This window comes from Spermophilus citellus (genome assembly GCF_964194105.1).
Source record: "Spermophilus citellus genome assembly, chromosome: 13".
Classification (NCBI taxonomy): Eukaryota; Metazoa; Chordata; class Mammalia; order Rodentia; family Sciuridae; genus Spermophilus; species Spermophilus citellus.
In genome coordinates, this window is record NC_138193.1 from 62799216 (window position 1) to 62819681 (window position 20466).

General features: G+C 35.1%; 1 protein-coding gene across 1 annotated transcript in view; it reads left to right on the plus strand.

Moving 5' to 3' along the window:
- The first annotated feature begins 256 nt into the window (after positions 1-256).
- The window catches only part of PELI1 (pellino E3 ubiquitin protein ligase 1), a 58730-nt gene continuing 38520 nt past the window's right edge, over positions 257-20466 (plus strand). Inside the window, exon 1 of the mRNA XM_081265060.1 lies at positions 257-394. The gene's annotated coding sequence lies outside the window, so the exon portion shown is untranslated. The remainder of the gene's footprint in view (positions 395-20466) is intronic.

A 20466-nucleotide genomic window follows, 5' to 3' on the forward strand; every position in this document is an offset into this window, starting at 1 on the left:
GTTAGACCCCTCCCCTCCCTCTGAGTGTGTGTCAGTGACCCAGAGGCAGTGTGAGGCGGAGGAACCGTCGGGGGGCGCCGCCGCCGCTGCCGCCAGCAGCAGCAGCCACAGCAACAACAGCAGCAGCCACAGCAGCAGCCGTGAGGCGCGACCGGATTTGTCTCTAGCCCTCCGGGAGCGCTCCACAAAGCGGGCCCGCGCCTCTCGTTCGCTCCGCGGCTCCTCAGCTCTCGGCTCCGCCGTCAACTTCGCCTCGTGGGGCTTGGCCGGCTGGCGAGGCAGGCGGCGGCGGAACGCCAGGCTGTCTGCTCGCGCCCCCCGCGCACGCACTCTTCACCCCCACATTCAGGGTCTCGGGGGCCGCGCTGGCATTCCGGCCACCAGCAGTTGTCCGGTGAGTACGGCTGCAGCACGGCGCGGGAGGGGTCGTGGCAGGGGTAACCAAAGGTGCGGGGAAGGCGGGCTCTCAACTTCCTCGGCTGCTGTCCCTGCGGCGGGCCGGCCGGTTCTCCCCGCCCGCCTGCGCGCCCTCGTGCCGCGCCCGGAGGCGGTGGGGAGCGGAGTTTGAGGCTCCTGCATCCCGCGCCCTCGCAGGAGGAAGCGCCTTTGTCAGGAGCCGGCCCGACGCGCCCTCCCCCACTGCCGGGGAGCGGGCGCGCGGCGTCCGACTCCCGGCCCCGCGCCGGGCGGGCCGCGCTCTCCTGCTGCGGGAGGGGAGCCCTGCGGGTGGCGGGAGGCAAAGGGAAATGAAAGAGAAACAAAGGGGGCAGTGGGCTTTTGCTTTGTTTGCGCGGATCTGATAACTTCTTTCTCCTCCCTTACATAACACAGACTTCCAAGTTAGTCATTCTTTTTATTGTTAGGATGATTGTCATCATCTCTGCGTGTCTCTCACATTTCCTTTCATCTTTGGATCTCAGAGCATTTTAAAAAACACTAATTAATTTCAGCTCCAGGGCCTTTGCCAAGCAAGTTAATACACCCGTTTCGGTCCAGTGGGTAAACTGAGGTCGGAAAGCTCCCTAATTGATGGATACGCTTGATCTACCGTGCCTGGTGTCTGAGGATCTGAAAGCGTTTATGAGTAATAACTCGTTCTCCAATGCCCCGTGGAAAAGTTTAAGATGCTCATTTTACGTACAGGTTAACTGAAGTCTGAAAGAAGTCTGGGTAATTGTTAGGTAGTTCAAACAATAATTCTTAGTGCATAATGTTTGAATCTTAAAACCTCAAAGGACTTCCTGAAAAATGTTCTGAGTGGAGAAAATACTGTAAATCATAAACTCACCATCTACTTTTATTTTTATAGGTACAAGTCTCTCATGAGATGAGAGGAATGATAGGGTTTTTGTTTTGTTTTGTGTTAATGTCACTCAAGATTTTAGCCACTACACACAAGGAAATGTGTCTTGCTTTGGTCACCAACAGTTGTCCCATCCTTTAATCATCAAATAGTGTATCCACAAATATTATGGAGCACCTTCTCCTTAAGGTGCTGGTTGCACTAAGAACTGAAGCTATTAAGTGCTTTAGAATGATTATCTGTTTGTATTGGTTCAAAAACTATTTACTTTTTCTTACTCTACAAAATGTAACTTTGTTTTCATAGCAAGTGATCTTTTGTTTCAGAGATGGCTTTGGGTTTTTTGTTGATGTTGTTTTTTTTTTTTTTTGACATTGAATATATATTACTCTTACAATTGAGGAGAAATGAGTTTATTATTCATTTTCCATACTAGTGTGAATTTAAATTTTTGAATTGTGGAGGTTAAGTTCGTGCAATTTTTCTCTTTTGGTTTTTGATACAGTTTCTTTATACCTAACAGGGAACTGTTTTCTCAAAGTAATCAGATTTACATCCAAGACCCAAGTTCTCCAAGTTGGGGCACCTCAGCAACTCAGGGAGACCCTGACTCAAAATTTAAAAATTAAAAAGAGATGGGAATATAGCTCAGTGTAAAGACCCCTTTGGGTTTAAGGAAAGCATTGTCCTTATTAAATAAATATAGCATATAAATTCTTTGCTTTTTGTTCATATCAACAACTTTTGGAGTAAAATACTTGACTCTGGGGCAATTTTATTTATTTCTGCAGTTTTATTTATTGGATACCAAACTGGAAGGTACCAAAAATTTAAATCAGGCATTGTTTCTACAACTCTTCCTGAGATGAACAGTGATCAGAACTGTATTAATAGTGAATATGTTCACTTATCCTAGATTCTCTTGAATTTGATTATGGTACCCCTCAGTATTTACATTGTTGTTTACATCAGAAAATGAAAGTTAGACATTTGTTATTTTCCCCTCAAGTCTCTAGCCTTTCCCTTTTTCTGTAGTTTATTAAAAGAGTCTTGAGTTTAAAACAATTGGAAATTAGAACAGTTAAATGCAAAAAAATTGCATGTAGTGAAATGGTTATTGTACCTCATCTAATAAAGTTAAAACCCTTAAGAAACTGTCACCTAGATTTTTATTAGCCTGGTAGTAATGTATTATTTGAAAAAAATAAACTGGAAATCTGCCTTAGTGGCAGATCTGCCCTCCTTAAAAAAAACCTGGTATTTAATAACCTTAGAGTTGTGTTAAGTATTTCCTATGATATTTACCAGATTTAACAGTGGCATTTGTACTTTAAGGAAGCTTGTAGCACAGAGTTTTTACTTAGTCCCTAGAGTTCCAAAGGCAGAAGTCATTGTGGACTTGGTGAAGTCTGGTTTTGCAGGTGTCCTTATTTCTTTTGAGTTCCCTTAAAACAAATGACTGAAAAGTACTCAATGGAAAACTGAGTTTAATACTGCTGAGTGCCACTTGGGCAAGTTTTGAGGGGAAGATTAAGGATGTTTCCATTTGACTTAGTTTCAGCTTCCTTTCAGGTTGTTAGAACATCAATTGTATTTTAAAAATTCTCATTTCCAAATATACTTTATTGTGGTTGTCCAGTAGCTCCAGGGATAAAGATTGTAGTAATTCTCTTTGTGAACAACTAATGTTTTCATACAGAAGCTTGTATTAGCAGATAACAGTTTTAAGGCAAAAGTTAGAGTTGAAAACTGTCTTTTCTACATATATACATACATTTTATCTTGGAACATCAGTATAGGTCTATCCTAGTACTATGTCAGAAAGATTTATAGAATTATTTTATTGTATATATTTTAACTGTGTATATTAAAGTTTTATAATGACCAATATATGATAGCACTGAGGTGGTTTTAGGAGTTTCTTTGGAAAAATTGTGTTATTCCAATTTTATCTTTTAACTGAGGAAGATTTAAGAGCCAATGGAGGGGCTGGGATTGTAGCTTAAAGCACTTGCTTAGCATATTTGAGGCCCTGCGTCAATTCCCAGCACCAAAAAAAAAAAAAAGAAAAGAAAGAAAATGATAAGACAAATTTAAAGGGTACAATATTAAAGATTCCCAGTAGCACATATAAATAAGAGACAAAATTCTAGTTGAGGAAGTCTATAAACAGTGCATTTCAATTTGTTCCATTTATAGATTGGTAGCACCTTTCCCAGATTCCTTCTAAATATATTACACAGAAATAAATAGTATTCTTTCTTTCAAGGGATTTGGGTTATTGGAGATTTTATTGTTTGTGGTAGTGGGTGGTTTATTGTTCTTCTTTGTTAAAGTTTACCTCTGTTAGAGAAAAACTTTCCACTGACAGGGGGAACTTCAAAGTAAGAAATATTGATCACTGAAAGATCTGGATATGATTCCAGGTTTTGCCACTAGTTTTTTTCATGTTATCTTGAATTATCATTTCTCCATTTTTTTTCTTTCAAAAGTTGAAAATAGTTGCCCAACATTATTACATTTAGAAGGTTCTAAATGATTTTTTGTTGCTGCTGAATGAATTTGAAAGTGCTAAAGAGAAAACAAGATTGCTGGAGTGAATGCCAGTGAATTTCTGATTTTTTTCTTTTTTAGTAGAAATAGGTAATTGAAACATAAACATCTGTTTATTCTCGCCAATAAACTTGGAGAGAAAGGGTTTCATCAGATGATTTAAGAGAAATTAATTGTAAATGATTCTGAGAAGATTTATTTTTTCATAATGTTGTACAAAATGTTTTATATTTTCTTGCGGACAGTAAACTCCAGAGAAATGGATTCTACATAATACTATAGTTTCACCCCTGTAGTACTTTTATACCTCAAAATACCATTTAGAGAAAAATAGATTGTGTTGCTTATGAATATAAATGGGAAGATCCTCACATCTGTCATCATCCCTTAGTTAATCTTGACCATTCATGTAGTTTCAAAAAATTAATTCAATACACATGTAATTTACTTCTCAAAGCATTTGTTGCTGATTTTTATTTTGTAATGAATCTCTTGGGATGTTGCTGATTCTAAAAATATGTAGTATCCCCGGTTTCCCATCATCATCTGTAGTTTCTTTTTCTATTATTTTTTGGCTGCAGTTTATTTTTTTCCCCAAACTGTCTAAAATAAGCTATGAAATGTTTAAACATACTTAACAAGAAATACATTCAGCAATTTATCATGCTAAATTTTCAGCATAGAAGGTGCATTCAAATCTGTTTGGGGTAGAAGTACACTTTTGAAGATGTCTAAAGCAGGGATAGCAAATAGGTACCATCTTGGGTACCAAATCCACTTGCCAATGGTCACTGCCTGGAGTGCTGTGTTTAGAAAACTGGGGTTCCTAATTCAGATATAGCAATAAAGAGTGCTGTGCTTAGCGATTTTTGCTATTGGATAGGCAATGGACTTCTGGAATGAGTGCCAAATATTCATTATTTATTTGATGCTTTTACATGTAGGGACTGGTGTAGGTACTGATGTCACACAGACTAAAATCTGTCCTTCCTGGTGTTTACATTCTAATAATAAAACTCAGACAGTAAAATATTTCATGTTTCAAGAAAAGTGACCTGGTTTCTTCAGAAAATAAATAGCAAGAAACAAGAGAGGGGGAGGAAACTATAAGACTTCTAAGAGACTTAAGAGGCATAGCCACCAAATGCAGTAAAAGGACCTGAGTTAGATCTTGCTCTGAACAAACTAACTTTAAAAATACATTTATGAAAAATTGGGGAAACTTGAACAATGGATATTTAATTTGAAGGAATTATTGACTTTTAAGGCACCATGGAAGCTATATACTTCTTTAGTAATACTAACATTACTCAAAATATGTTTAGTCTTTTTTTTTTTTAAGTCCTTGCCTTATGGAAATATATATGAATTAAAATGTCTAGATTTTTTTTGTTTTAAAATAATTTAGAAGTGAGAATATGGTTGAAACAAGATTGACTATATATTTTGTTGATGGAAGATGCCATATAGATACATATTCTTTCCACTTCTGTGTGTTGGAAAATTTCCATCAGGTTTTATGCACACATGACACACAAAGCAGGGAAGAAGAGGGGATATGTGGGACACAAGTAAGGGATAGGAGGAGGATGTAGTTTTAAGGGCAAGGTCTTTTCAGAAAAGACCTCATTGAGAAGATGATATATATTTGAGTAAAGTGAAGGAGGTAAGAATGAGACTTGTAGGTAGTCTTTGTGCAAGACATTCCAGACAGAATGAACAGCAAATACAATGGTTCTGGGCACGGGTTGGGAGGTGTTAGACTATAAGAAACTGAAAGATTAGAGTGGATCAGATTGAAACAGAGTATCAGATAATAAAGTCACAATGGTAAAGAGAAGGTAGTAAAGACTAGATTGAATAGGACTAGTCCATCTTTGTTTTAATGTAGAAACACTAACCTAAAATAAGTCTTCTATTTTAGAGTAGTCACCATGGAAGCTATACACTTCTTTAGTAATACTAACATTACTCAAAATATTTTTAGTCCTTTTTTTTTTTTTTGCTTGCCTTTTAAGCCAGTCTAAGCCACACATGAAAATAGCTTTTTACTTTGTATTTACTCCTTGTTTTTAAGGAAAAAGGGGTTATGAGCCACATGATACTTCATCTTATTTATCAGATATGACTCAAGATTTTGACAGAATACAGGAAATAACTTGAGGGTATTTATAATAATTGGATCCACTCTGAGAAGGCAACTCTGTTTCTAAAAATCAGATCCACCCATAGACTAAACAGGAATTTTAATAAAATTCTGGACAATTGTAGCATCATTTGGAATAAGGGTATAATACTCTGTGCATGACTAGTATGAAGGCACTAAGTTCATTTGGATATTTAAATTTTAATACTTTAAATACAAATGAAAACAAGTCCATGTGCTTTTGGTGGGGGGCAGGTTTTGGGAATTTAACCCAGGGACATTCAACCACTGAGCCCACATCCCTAATCCTTTATTTATTTTTATTTTGAGACAGGGTCTTGCTAAGGTGTTTAGGGCCTTGCTAAATTGCTCAGGATGACCTTGAACTTGGTGATCCTCCTGCCTCAGCCTCCAGAGTCGCTGAGATTATAGATAGGCATGCACCACCACTTCTGGCCCATGTGCATTTCTTAATGTTTAAATACTCAAACCAGTCATTGCAGATGTTTCATTTATATCATACATTCAAGACTAAAAAGATGACATTTTAAAATGTAAAAAATTGTATAACTTATTGCTATGGTGGACAATTGGGAAATTGAAAGACTGATGTACATTGTTCATAGATGAATCTTGTATTTTTTACTCAGATCAGTAATTGTTTCAAGTTTTAAATCTTTATTATTAAAACTATAGAAAGGGCTGGTTTTGTAGCTCAGTGGTAGAGCGCCTGCCTAGCATGTGTGAGGCACTTGGTTCAATCCTCAGCATCACATAAAAATAAATAAATAAAATAAAGGTATTGTGTCCATCTACAACTAAAAAAAAAATATTTAAAAAAAACTATAGAAAATTGGTTGTCATCCACATTTTTAAAATAAGAATACAGACCAATTTGTTTGTTTGTTTTGGTGGTGCTGGGGATTGAACCCAGAGCCTTGTGCATGTTAGGCAAGCATTCTACCAACTGATCTATATCCCCAACCCCAGATGTTTTTAAATGTCAAAGAAAACACTTGATAAATTTGGATTTTTAGGGTTGACGTTGTAGATCAGTGGTACAGTGCTCACTTTGCATGTGGAAGACACTGGGTTTGATCCTCAGCACCACATAAAAATTAAATAAAGGCATTGTGTCCATTTATAACTAAAAAATTATTTAAAAAAAAGGAAAAAGAAAAACTGAATTTTTTTTAAATTGGATTTTTAGTTAGTTACACATAATGTATAGCAATGGGGGAACACAACTTTTTCCATTTGAATTTTTAACCAGTAGTATTTAGAATTTAATGGCATTAAGTAGAATTTGTGAACTTTCATTATATAGGAAATTATCTAGTGATCACTAAGACCATATGTACATAACCATAAAAGGAATACTTTAACAAAGCTTCCTATTTTAAACATCTTTCAGTAAACTGTTAGGAATCAAGCCAATTCATTTAGTTTTCATCCCTTTGGTGTATATGTGTGTACATATATGTATATATGCATGTGTATATGTAAATAGATAACCAGACCCATTCTTCATACACTGTACATACCATCAGGATTGATCTGCTAGACTGGATTATTTAAAGGGTTTTAAACACTAGCCTATTAGGGTGGAACACAGAGCTCATGTTTAATTCCTGGGCTTTCCATTGACTCTGAAAGTCTTTAAAAAGCTATCTTTGATTCATCTGTAAAATAAAAATGGCAGTTTTCCATAAAGGACTTTGAAATTCTGTGATAATCATACTGAAGTATGCTTATTTTAGAAATAGCTTTCAGTCTATTGATTTGGTAGTAGAATCATGAATGTTTTTTACTTCCACTTATGTAGAACAAATAAATAACTTGTAATGGAAGAAAAAAGAGGGGATAAGGAACAAAAAAAGGAAAGAAGGGAAAATAATGGTTGTCGAAAAATAGTAAACATTGCCAGAGATAATTCTTGTAACTTGGATCTACTTACACGACTAGGACCTAATGAGCTAAGACTCAAATTAGAGAATGAAAATAATAAAACTTCTATTTAGAGAAAAGAAGTTGCTTTGCTAAAAGAATATCTTATTATGTTTACTTCAACATTAAGATTAAGAATTATTTGAAAATTCAATCTATTAAGTTTAAGTTTTTGCAACAACAGATTTTAGATGGTTACTCTGAATTTGTGCATTGCAAGATAACTCATAATTCCATGTCCCTGCCTTTCTCATTTTCATTTTTACATTATTCTGCCACTATCTCTGTCTATGGTCCTTCACCATCTTTAGTCATGCCCGTTGCTCTTCCACAGTATCTCATAAAGTGGACCTAAAATGAATTAAGCACCTAAAAAGTAACATGCAGATAGCAAGTATAACACTTTTTCTATTTGTGCCTTACTTCTTCTGTCTTAACTTTCCTTGCTCCCCCCACCCCTTTTTAAAACGTGTATTCTGGTAGAAACAATGTATTCTATCAGCTAGACACTGCTAGATAACTGTTTGACCTGCAGAGTACAATATAGAGTACAGTAATAGACTTAATGATTTGAAAGCCCAGTAATTAATCCTGTATCCATCCAGAATCTATATACCTAAACTAGCAAAGTTTAATGGAATTGACAGCCTAGTGGAATTTCAAAAGCTATTTCCAGTTCTTAGTGTTTTTTGTCTTTCCCCAAAATGGTAAACAACTGGGTATTTCATCAAGATCATAATTATAGTTGATCGTACACAACCTGATGACAAAAACTCTCTGGATTTCTATTGAGCTTTTCTTTGACAGTCAAGTAGAAATTATGAGAAGATTGGTAATGTGGTGAAGTTTATAACTTCTTCCCTCCACAAGAATGAATTACAAAGTTGAGCATGGTGACATGTGCCTATAATCCCAGCAGTTTGGGAGGTTGAGTCAGGAGGATCACAAGCTTGAGACAAGCCGGCATAACGTGGGGAGACCCTGTCTCAAAATAATAAAAAGGACTGGAGATGTAGCTCAGTGTTAGAGTACCTTTCAGTTCAATCCCCTGTACTGAAAAGAAAAAAAAAAATAGATAAAGTGAATTATGAAGTGATTGACTCTGATTTTCCTAGTTGCATGTTGTAGTGCTCAACATTTAAGATTGGCTTAATCTTTAGAAGGCACAGTTGAGTTCAATTTTATTTTTTTTACAGTGAGTGAAAACAATTTGTTCTTTAAAACCTTAATGTTGTATTCCTGGTTCTTGGCATATACTGTCCTCTGTACTTAATGTTCCTCTGGGTTTAAGTCAGTTTTAATGATATGCATGTACTGGAAGCACTAAAAGTTGATTTTCTGTCATTTTAGACCTAGTTAACATGATGGATTTTTCTTCTACTTGTTTCTCACTAGCATTCTTTAAATTTACCATCATCTAAAACATCCAAAGTATAAAATCAGTTATCATTCATGAGAAAGTGTGTTAAAACATGTATCTTTTGTAGAGTAGTGACTGTATCTAATTAGAAACCACAGCCCTATGTGCAGACTTCATGTATCAGAAAGCATTTTAAGTATACTTAATGCTTTACTGTAATTTTTATTTAAAATAGGATGATTCAGTCTCTGAACTAGTCCTTTTAGGTTACCAAAGGAGCTGTGATGAATTTTGAGGTGAACTTTAAATTTTGTGATAAATTTTAAACTGCTGAACTTAGAGCACATCTATAACTTTATTGATACCAAACATTTTTCTTTTAATTCACTACTGAAATTTGTTCAACAAAATCACATTTTGCTAAAAGCAACTTGTATCTCTTTTAGAAGTAGTGTGTTGATTTATTTACATAGTTCATCTGTTAGACTAGTCTTTAAGGCTTTTGACAGAATTACCTCCAAGCTGCCTTTAAAATGGTTTGCAAAAAGAATCTGCAAGGTTTCATAACTGAGTGGGCTGTTAATGATTCAGTAGGCCCCCTCATTTTCCTCCTACCCCTTAAATTGAAAACGCCTTTATGGCATCTAGGTGCCCTGAGTCATCATGGCTAAACTCTATAAAGAAGAGTTGTCATACGGAAAAATTCACCATGAAGTAAAATTGTTAGGAAGCAACCTTAGTCAGTGATCATTCATTGATCATAATAATACAACCAAGAGGTTGTGGGCTTCATTTAAATCCTTAAGTGTATTTACATGTGTGCTTTATTATTGGGTTACAAATTCTTTAATACCTAATAAAACCATATAAGGGTTTATTTCCAGTTAAATTTTAATTGGTTTGACTTTTCTTATATGTTAATTGAAAAGGAATTTTAAAAATTGAATAAATGTATCTGGAAAAGCAGTAGGTATATGATAAAAACTACTACACCTGAAGTTAAGAGACCTAACTAGAGTACTGGTCCATTTAATATGTGATATCATATATTTCATTTAGCCTCTCTGGGCCCTAGTTTCTTTATCTTTACAAGATCAGTTAATCTGTAGCACCTATGTCCTCTTTTGAAGCAGCCCATTGGTTGATAATAACTAAAGATGGATTCCAAACTATATTCAGACTTCTTTTTGATACAGCACTGTCAGAAACTATATAGTTGGTATTCTAGGTGAAATCTGTTTGTCATCCCAATTGTATAAGGTCTCTTCCAACTTCAAGATTCCATGACTTTAAATGATTTGAAAGAAGTCTCTTCCTTTCTGAGTCTACTGTGTCTTTACATTGAGTGCTCAGGGTCAAAGCTTAACTGCATGAATATAAGAATTCTTGTCGTCAAGAATAGTATGTTTATGTTTTATGTAGTAATGTTAAAAACAAAATATTGAAGAAAATTCACAGGGGCACTTTAAATTCTACATGGGATGAAAACAAACCAAAATGTTTAGAGATAATTTGATTTAAATTCAAGTTCTAACAGTTCTGTGATACAAACCTCAGGTTCAAAGTGATATGTTTGTGTGGAGTGTACACTGTGAAAAAGAATGAATGCTAGACACAGAGGCCTGAGTTCTAGCTCTGCAAACTGTTTTTTAACCTGATTGATGTTCTTATCTAAGTAATGGTGCATCAGTGCATCTCAAACATTAATGTATTGTATTGATTGCCTAGGAATCATATTAAAAGGCATATTCTGATTCTTTAGATCTGAAAAGAGCTTGAGATTCTTCATTTTTCATATGCCTGTACTTGTGCAACTGTACCAAAAACATCAAAACTAAAGTTTTACTTATTAGGTAATTTCCAAATCTTCTTCTGGATTAGAGGGTCTTTACATCTTAATGCTACTTCTTTATCTCTTTAACATCACTACTAAATTTGTTGTTTTTGAATCCTCTTCTTCATGGATTTGTTCCCTATTTTCTCATTCTGACAACCCTTTAATTTTGATGTTTTTCCTTTTCCTGAAAAATAGTAAAGGTAGTCACTAAGTTAAAGGTAAGGTAGTATGCTAGAAAGGGGCTCTGAGTAGAAGAAAACTGAATTCAGAATCCTCACCCATTGATTAGTAGCTCTGTTGCTTTGGGTAGTTGATTCAATTTACTTAATCTCTCAAGGCTCTGAGTATGTTACTAGTAACATAATTGAATAGAGTCTCTATATTCAGCCCTCAGTTAGATATCAAACATAAAGCAGGTATTCAAAAATTGAAAGTTTTTATTCTTTCTTTTCCGTATTTTTATTAGTACATTATAATTATATATAATTATGGGATTCATTGTTATATATCTGTACATGCACACAATATTAAACAGTATTATTCAGTTATTATTATTATTATCCTGATTTGGTTTGGTAAAAAGAAAAATGAGAAGGGAAGATCTGCCCCTAGCCCAGGATCCCCTGTGTGCCACACTTAAATTTTCAACTGCCTACTAATTTATATTAACTCAGATTCTTGATACTTGCCATGTCAGACTTATTTTTCTTTCCATACCTTTTGTACCTCATTCAGTCCTGATGGAAGTTAGTGTTTCACTGTCTACATACCTGTCAGGAACTTGTCATTTCTGCCTTGATTTCCCAAGTATTGCTTTCCTTTATCCTCACTGCTCTCATGTTAGGTCAGCTCTTCCTCATCCTCTTTCTTTTGGGTTATTTTTATCCGATCTTCCTGGTTCTCGTCCTTACCTGTTTCTTATACATCTTCCATATTGCTTTCAAGTTATTTTTCCTAAAATTTCTTTTTTATGAACCAAATATTTCTTGAATATCTACAATGTAGAATGCAGTGCAGGCAGGCAGTGGGTATATGGTGAAATAACAAAATGAGACTGTTCTTTTTTAATGAAAATCATAGACTAAAAAAAATAAAAAAAATAAAAAAGAAAATCGTAGACTAGAGACAGATATTCAAAGCAAGCACGTATACAAGTACATACAGTGTTGAGAGCCACAGTTTAGACGGAATGATGCCTGGCATTTTGCTAGAGGGAATGGTTGAAAGGTGATCCTACTCTGGGATTAGGACAGCTCTGGGATTAGGGTGGATCCACCCGGATTAGGGCGGATCCTGCTGCCTCAGGCGCCCGCTACTTTGGAGTTTCCCTTGAGTTCTCCCGGGAGAATAGGCGCGGGGGAGCCTGGTGGAGGGAGTATGTTCCCGGAAGTGTGTGTAGAGTGCCGGTGAGAGTTCGGGAATAAAGAGTTGCTGTTTGAACCTACAAGGCTTTGTGGCAGCTCGGTTATTTTGTGCCCAGCCAGACTGCGGCAATACAGAGCAAGATGCTATGAGACAGAGTAACAGGAGGGGACCTGGATTATATTGGGTTGTCAGAGAAAGCCTTCTGAAGAGTTAACACTTAAGCTGTCTCAGGAATGAGAAGAAGCCAGATGGAGAGCCACAACAATGTTGTTCCAGGCTGAGAATAAAGCATGAGCAAAAACCCTGAGTGGGGAAAGTTGAGTATGTTTTAGAAGTCAACTGATAGGGGATGTGATGGGTAGGATACAAGATGAGAGAGAAAGTATGATGGACTTTCAAGTTGCTGATATGAACAATTTCTGGATTTTTGGCTATGCCATTTACTAAAGCAGAGATACCAGGTGAGGACAGGTTAGGGCAAGGGGGTGGAACCACTTTAGTTTGTCAAGGTTGAAAATCTGAAAATATAATTGTAGTTATGTTAGTCCTCTGCGCTGGTTTCCCATTTCCCATAACATCTGTTCCAGATCCTGTCTTGGTTTATAAAGTCTTTACATAGTTTAACAAACCTGCCTCTCTAGCTGCTTTTCCCTCATCTTTCCTTCATTATTTTGCTTAAGCCATAATGTTTTTCTCCAAACTGTTTAATACCTCGGCATATGTTTTTCCCTTTGGATTGAATAAGTGTCTCTAAGATCTTTTCATTATTCAAGGTCCATCTGGAATATTATTGTTGTATATAATCTTCTCTAGGTTTAGGATTGGATCTCAGGACTTTTTACTGCTATTTGATTGATACCTCAATTGTATTACAATTTCTCTTTTAACATATGTGGATATACTTTACTAAAGTATAAGCCATGTATATAGACGTCTAAGCTTATTGTCTTTGTGTTCCCAGGATCTAGGGAACATAGAGCTTCTCAGATAATGAATGAGATGTTTTTTATAAAAGCAGTCTTAACGCAACCCCCCTCCAAACTGGGATGAGTCTTTCTTTGCTTCCATGGTGCCCAAACACTTCTTTTGTGCCACATATTAACATTAAATTGTCTAGCATAAATTGAATGGCAGAGAACAAGTCCTATTTTTTCTTGTCTCCCTAGCACCTAATACTTAACTTGGAATTGAGAAATTTCATTAGATCATAGTATAACTGTTGAATACCTCACAATAATATGCATTAGTTAATTATGTACATTAATGAAGGCTGGCAGAAGGGGAGGGGAAAATGAAAATTTCAGTATAATTATCAACATATCTCAGATGCTTTCTGTTCTTGATTAAAAGATATATAATGATGCTAAATAAATAATAAAATCTAATTATTCCTTTGAAATAGATGTGGAGATCACTTAATATAATGTGTCCATCTTGCTAAATCCAGTCTTCATCTTATCTGACCTTGGAAACCATAGTCTTAGACTCTCCTTTTTACTCCATACTCTTTTCCGTAGGTCATTTCAGATATATAAATTGAAGATTTCCAGATTTACATTTATGACCCATAGTTCTCCAAGTGCCAGATTTGTATATTTATATCTTTCTAACTTTCTCCACAGGTATCTCAAAAGTAAATTTCCAGAAGCCCTAAGAGTACCAGACCATAGAATTTTTTTAAGTAATTTGTTACATTTAATAAAAACTAATTTCCAACATTGTTCCTACTCTAAAACATTTTCTTCAACAGGAAATATTTTCCATACTAATTATTTCTAAATAGTTGATAATATAAATATTCAGATAACTAGGAAGGGATTGCCTAAAGACCTCTGTAGAGCCGCTACCATATGCTAGACCTTTGTTTGTTTCATAACAATCCTTTGAGGTTAAGTAATATTAATAGGGTATAATGGAGACAGCTATCAGCCTTAACCAAGATGTCTCAGGTTCCAATCCCAGATGTCAGTCCTACTGAAGTAATAGCTCTGTGACCTCAGGCAGTTTACTAAACTGATTTTGTCTCACTCTCCTCCTTTATAACAGAAACAATAATCCTAGGAACATTATTAGGAATTAAAGAATTGGTACACAGAGCTCTTTGAAAAATGCTTGGTACTTAAAGACTGCATATGTGTTAGTTGTTGTTATTTATTATCTCAGGTTTACAGGTGAAGAAATTGAGCCTCAGTGAAGTTGGTCCAAGTCTCACAACTATTAAATGATGGTGCCAATAGTTGGACATAGACATCTGACTCCAGAACTCCCTTAACTACTCCATTTTATGTCATCTCAAATAATAATAATTTATTTCATCAGTTTGCCTACAGACTCCATATTAATGGTCTCCTTGTGATCAGAAGAGTATGGTAATGCATTCTAGCACTCAACACCTAGTGCTTAAGATGTACAAGATACAAAAATATGCACATAAAATCTCACTTTGCTACCATCTGAGAAGCCTAAGAATATACCTCCATTTAATTTCATTTTGTTCCATATACATTTTCTTTTTCTTATTAGTGGTTATGTCACCAAAATCCCTAGAAAGTGGAAGTACTAATTTTACATTACTCTTGTAATGACTTTGGTTGTTGTGACTTACTTACTCTATTAAATCTTCTTTTGCTAAACATTTTCAGAATGACTTGGGGGTTCAATAGTGTGTCATAACCACATAGTGTGTTTAAAATCAAGAATTTTTATAAATAAAATTAATTGGTATCTCTTTTGACATTATGTAATGATTTGCCTGTTTTTAAAAGCCCAAGACATTTTAATTTCCCAAGAAGTTTTTCTTGAATTTTAATTTTCATCAGCTGTTTTTTGAATAGGATCTTTGATTTTAGTATTTTGATGTCTTTGTATTAAATCTTTATGTAGTTGAATCTGCTTATTTTTTTAAGCTTTAGTCTCTGATATTTGTTTATGCTCCTAGTAAAAATAAAAAGCACATCTGGTTACTATTTAAAGCTTCTGTAGATGATTTGCTCTTCCCCTCCACCTCCTCCGATTACTTGTTATTTTCTTTTTTCCAATGTCAATTTTTTATTCCTTTGTGGCAGAGGAAAAGAAAGTCCTTTGTAGTGAGACAATATAAGGTAGAAGATATGAAATCTTGTAGCCTTTGAACTTAGGGGAAGAAGGCCTTAAGAGAAAGGTAGACTTTAAAAAGCTAAAATCATCTGTGACGAGAGTTTTTACTTTTGGAACTGAATTCTGGGACCTAGTATGTTTACTTTGGGGGAGACAAACACATTTGAAATAGTTTTTATATTAGTTAAGACTTTTTCTGCTGTAATGGAAAATTCAACAGGATTGAGAAAGAGAAAGGAAATGTATTGGTTTGTGTAAATTGGCCCAGGATAGGTGTGTCTTCGAGAATGACTCCACTCACGATGCAAATAATGTTATCAGGACTCCGTTTCTCTACGTTTTTAAGGACTGCTTCCTCGGTGTTGCTTTCTAATCTAGTGTTCCTGGTAGCTTCTATTCCCTTACCTTCTAAAACCTCACAGTGTCACAAGTAACTAAAGGAGTGACCATCTTTTTCCTAGAAGCCTTGGCAAAGTCTTATTGCATCTTATTGGCTCTTAGCTGGTCCACTCCCCTGTGGCCAGAGGAACATGAAGCTCAAGTTTTTGAGACAGTTAATGCACAGCCAAGTTTGAGGGTGTAGTCTCCACCAGACATGAACTGAAAGTGAAAAAGAGTTTTCCTCCAGAAATGAAATAATGATACCATTATACCAGAGGAGGGGTGAATTTTCTGGACAATAAAACAGATGTCCATAATGCTTGATAGTACTTAATTAGAAAAGACCTAGGAAAAAACTGGGAAGATTTTTTTTTTTTACATATGATATTTAGTTCTACTTTGGGTTATATATAAGTTACTGTTTTTAAATGGAAATTGCTAGTACTTTTTACCAATAGGGCTTTGAAAATGTATTGAAATTTCTTGCTACTTTAACAAATACCATATTAACTAATTTTCCTGTTAGCTGTAATAATCAAATTTGTTGAGCTAGTCCTTCAATGTTTTAAGCAGAATGGGCTTTTGAAACAAGAAATTCATAAAGAACTGTGAGGCCAAGGTCCTTGCCTAGGTTAGGGCCTTTAAGAGAGCTACAGTAGGAGTAAGGGTTTGTGAGGGCTACTGACAGGCTTTACATGCTGATTTCTATAACCAATTTTAGTCTGAAAATGAAAAGTCCCTTTTTACTACATAGAAGATAAATTCCCCATGGTCTGATTACTCTCCCCCAAAATAAGAGACAAAGTGCAAAGTTCCTCCTGTTTCTTATGTCATATTAATGTATGTATGAATGAGAATATCCATTCCCAAAAGACTTTAACATTCTACAGTCTAGGAAAAAAAATTTATATTTCTTGACACCATAGAAATATTTACTCTTTTTCCACCAAATTAAATAATTCCTTAAGATACAACTTTGCAAATCTTCTTTTCCTTTATTCTTTGAAGCGCTGCAAAATGAGCAAGACAGTTTCTCCTTTGGAGGAGTGTTCAGCTTTAATAGATGATAGCACAAGGTTATATGTAACTGTAATGCAAAACTAGATATAAGGTCCTTAGAAAATTTGCACATAAACTGTTGGCTCAAAAAAATTTATACCCAATTTAGGGGATAGAGAGACTCTGATTGGAAAAGGCATATCAAGTAGGTCTTGAAATATCAGAAGTAAGTAGTGATAATATTTTAAAAATTGTTTGCTGAGTGTTTTTTATGTATTTTGTCAAAAATTTTCAGTGCATGTGATGAAGAGCGGGAGAGTCATATCACTGTAAATTTAGGAAAAATTTGGGAAGATTTGAATTAAGGCAGGTCCAAAAGAGACATGGCTTGAAGTTTTAAAATTAAAATTAATAGATTATATTGGGACATATCAAATTGAGGAGCTTTCTTCTTTAGCTACTACACTACTACAGTAATTTTTTAATAATGTAAAACAGAATTGAAAAATCTTTTTTATTTTTATTTTTTTTTTTGTATTGAGGATTTAACCCAGGGGCACCTTACCACTGAGACATGTCTAGTTTTGTTTCGTTTTGGTTTGGTTTTTGCGACAGTCTCACTAAATTGCTGAGGCTGGCCTTGAAATTGCAATCCTCCTGCCACAGCCTCTTAAAGCTCTAGGATTGCAGGCATAGGTTACCATGCCCAGCTTGAAAATTGTTTCTAACAAAAATTACATTGTATTTCTCAGGAGGTAATCAGTGATTTACACGATAACTTAGTATGTATTGTCTTAGAAGGTAATAATTTCATCTGTCACATAAGTCCTATGCCTGTGTGTGGATCAGCAATAATAGCCACTGTACACTGTATTCTGCATCTTCTAGAATCAGCAGTGTATTTAGTATTTATATAGGTTTTGTGTATTTTACAAATATAAAATGGTTCTTTTTTAAGTAGGCTTTTAGAGATACAGTGTGACTTAAATGAGTGGTCTTAAATGACTATAGTCTAAGTATTTACTGAAGAACATTTTTATAATCATAAAAAAGGAAATAATACATTGCATGAGCTAACAATATATCTCCAGATAAAGTCTTCCTTTTAAAATGGGATTAAGAAGAACCATTAGACAAAACATATTTGAATATGGTTTTAATGGCAAGTTATTGAGTTGTATGAAAAAAGAGCCCAATTAAACAGTTAAGATCTGTAAATTTATTGTATTCTCTGCGTAGTATTTTTTTCACTAAATGCCAGGGATATATTAAAATGCCTCCATTTATGTTTCTCTACAAAAGATTATTCTAAGTTTAAGTGATTTTCACAATTCATTGCTGTCTAAAAATTTCCCTTGACTTCACATTTTGTTCTGAATGTCTTAGTTTCTTTCCTCCACCCACACAATATTGAAGGCACTGGTAGCAAGAGTTGCAGAGTAGTACAGTGAATTTGAGAACCAACCCTGGCTTTTTTTTTTTCCCAAAACAAAATAACCTTTATTATAAGATTGCTTTTTATTGATACCAAAAAAGGGGAGACTTTGGCAAGTGTTCAATAAATGTGTGAATAACCTAATTGATTTCACTGGAATGAATAGGAAGCTTTACTGTTTGTCCTTGTAGATACTTGGCTCAGTAAACACAGGGATGGTGATAGACCAAATACTCTGTGACAAAATGTTGAAAAGAAAACAGCAAACATACAGATTCGAATATTTGCAATTTTATATCTTTAACTCTTCAAAGAGAAAGAGTAATATGTTCATTAGGATCTTGCCTATATTTCTGCTATAAAAAATATTCATGTTAACTTACATAAAACCCAGTAGTTTGACAATGTTAATATGTGAAAAGAGAGAGGAGATCCTTGCTGAGAATTGGAAACTGTGAAATTCAGATACGTATAGAAATTTAAACATACTGTCATATATACTCTGTAATAAAACTTCATTAAAGGCAGGTGGCATAATTAGGACAAATGGTTTTGTCTTACTTTTAGGACCATTATTATATGAATAAAAATAAGATATCTCAGAAAAATTCTAGGGGGAAAAATCTGTTTTTCCTAATTCTATTAGCATCTTAAAGATAGGAACATTTGCTGGGTGAGGTTGTGCATGCCTGTAATCCCAGCAGCTTGGGAGGCTGAGGCAGGAGGATTGTGAGTTCAAAGCCAGCTTCAGCAAAAAGTGAGGTGCTAAGCAACTCGGTAAGACCCTGTCTCTAAATAATGCAAAATAGGGCTGGGAATGTGGTTCAGTGGTTGAGTGCCCCAAATTCAATCCCCATTATCCACCCACCCCCCACAAAAAAGATAGAAACATTTCACATTGTTTTCGTAGCACAGAATAGGACTCACAGTAGGCATTCTTTAAGCATAAATGTTTACTGTACTAACCTAAATATGAGAAATTTCAGGGTTAGGCAGTGTTATTTTTCTAGCCTTTAAATATACACCATTCATTCTGGGCTGGGGCTGTGGCTCATCGGTACAGCACTTGCCTAGCACCTTCAAGGCGCTGGGTTAGATCCTCAGCACCACATTTAAAAAAATAAAATAAATAAAATAAAGATATTGTGTCCAATTACAACTAAAAAATTTTTTTAAAAAATAATAAATATACACCATTCACCCTTTGTATCTTGATTTGATACAAATAAATCTTCAATTTTGAATGTGAAGAAAACATGTATAAATTATATGATCTATAAAGTGAATCAACAGAGGTGAAGAATTGCTTTGAAAAAAGGAATAGATATTCCTGTTCAGTGGTCAATTCTAACATTGTAGTTAGAGGCTCAATTACAACTTTCAAGTGTCAACTGAGACAACAACCTAGATTTTATAGGTTCCAATTTCAAGTTCAGTAACCCTTTGACAATAAGGGAAAGAACTACAATTAGCAAAATTGCAGTTGTCACTTGATCTTATTGGAAATGTAAGGTTGGGAAAAAAGTTAAAACAGTATTTAATGAATGTATTTTTAATTCAACAAAAGTTACCAGAAGACATCCCTTTCAATTCAAGCAATATTCATCAGTATTAAAAATCTGACTCACCATTGGTTAGAAAACATTGCAGTGATATTATGATCTACTAAAGAATAGTGGCCCAACAGAAGTTTTATGCACAAATGTGCCTCTGGAAAGTTTTCAAATAAACTCTAAATGGCTTGGAATTTGATGGGGTTTGTGCTTGCTTTCTTCCTTGTTTTGTTATTGTTGTTTAGTAAATATCAACAAAAGTTGTTTTATATTATTTTCAGGTTTTAGTAGTCTATCCATTGTTGGAAAAGTATGTAGTGTCGGTGTTCCCTATTTTCGAGAGATAAAGGAGAATCAATAATTGTCATACTTTTTATTTGTACTGAACTGAATTTTTTCCAAATAAAGACTTTATATTTTAGGGATAAATACTAAATTTATTAATAATTAATTAATAGGTTTGTTCCAAACCACTCTTCCTGCACCCTATC